Source organism: Limanda limanda, chromosome 16 (assembly GCF_963576545.1).
Source record: "Limanda limanda chromosome 16, fLimLim1.1, whole genome shotgun sequence".
Lineage (NCBI taxonomy): Eukaryota > Metazoa > Chordata > Actinopteri > Pleuronectiformes > Pleuronectidae > Limanda > Limanda limanda.
The window spans coordinates 20,831,020-20,832,724 of NC_083651.1; positions in this window are offsets into that span (position 1 = coordinate 20,831,020).

Sequence of the window (1,705 nt, forward strand, 5' to 3'; positions counted from 1 at the left end):
GAATCACAGAGGCTGTGAATAAAAATGTGAAATTTGATAGCTACACTTAAAACTAATGGTTGAGTTTTATCCTAAACAGCATGGAAAATCCTTTGAACAGCGCTTAGATCATGGGATACAAGGCAGGCAGACGGTCGAGTAAGCTGGGGTCTGTTCTCCCGATAGCACAGTTGGTTCCTGCATTAGCACTTTACATTGTTGGAACCATGCAGTTGCAATGCGAGCGTTTATTTAAACCGTTTTTAGACGATTCCCACAAGCATAGTTCCAACTAATATAGTCGCAAAAAGAGTTATATAGTTGCGCGGCTCAAACAACGGTTCTCGAGTTTGGTTAGAAGCTTCATTCCTGGTGATCCGTACATCAGTGGTGATGGAGGATGAAGTCGAGGGACAGTAGTCCGAGCCACCCTGAGTCTGCAGCTGCCCGAACCCGTCGCTAACATCATCACCGAGCGAACAGAGTCACGGCGGGTCGGGCCGTGTGGAGTCACTTTACCCTGGAGAGCAGCAGGAAAGTAAAGAGCACTCACTCTGAATTCATTTTCCGGTACTGTAAAATAAATTATGACGGCTCCATTTGAATAATCTCACTCGACACAGAATGTTTTTTAGGAATTTACTACTGGCCAACAGTTTTACTCAGGAGCATAATGCTATATACTGTTGAATCAGAATGGTAAGAAACAGTGAAGGGGACAAAAGAAGAAAGATCGGTCGGACAGGGATTCAGTGTTCATTAAGATAAGGACCCAAAACAGTTTGATTAAATAACCAAATGGAAGCTTAGCATAACAGAAAAGCAGCCTCAAGCCCATGGAGTTGGTTTGGGAAAAGACAGACGTGGAAGCAGAGCAAACTATAAGAATGATGCATTATGGGAACTTAATTTTTCATCTTTTTCACAAACTTTTGCAGCTGCTTGGTGATTTGGATTCAATGTAGAATTTCAGATTACACTTTATTTTTGTTTATCAGTTATTTGCTCTTTGCTTTAACTTACACTTACATTATGTCCATTTCTAAATGTATGTAAATGTCATCAACGACTGGGAAAAATGTGAATGTCCTCAAACTTTGACCGCAAAGTGCACGAGAAGTAAACGTACGACGAGCCACGGAGGGAGACAAGGAGGCGAGGAGGGCATGGTAATGACGATATCCATCACTGTGACACACACCGGCACACTTCATGGATCAGAGGCTTTAAGTGCTGAGCTATGGTGGGTTCAACAATAATACACAATACAATACCAACAAGGGAGCTGATTTATTATGGAGCTGACCTGCGCCCACGCTGCTTGTACGAACATAACCTTGAGTGTGTTCACAGTTATGTATGTGTGTTGTGTGTGTGTGATCTTTGACTAGAAGCAAAAATGAAATCTGATGGCATTTCCTCGCCCAATGTTTTCGTAATGAATGGAACGATATACTGAGGTGTCACTGTACCAGCTTTCACTTTCTCTAAACTAGAGGCTTTGCAGTGTAAACACAACTCAAAGTGTAACACAATCTGTTGTATACTTCTCACTAAAAGTTTTTTACACATGGCTCAAAGTCAAATGTAATGGAGCCATTTCTTTCTCAAACTAAACACATATTTATTCAAGCGGTCTTTTTTTTTCAGTGACTGACTTGTAAATAGGGTCAATACTGAAAATTCCCTTAATACAGAATTTTTGTTTGCCATTTAAAAAGTCTCA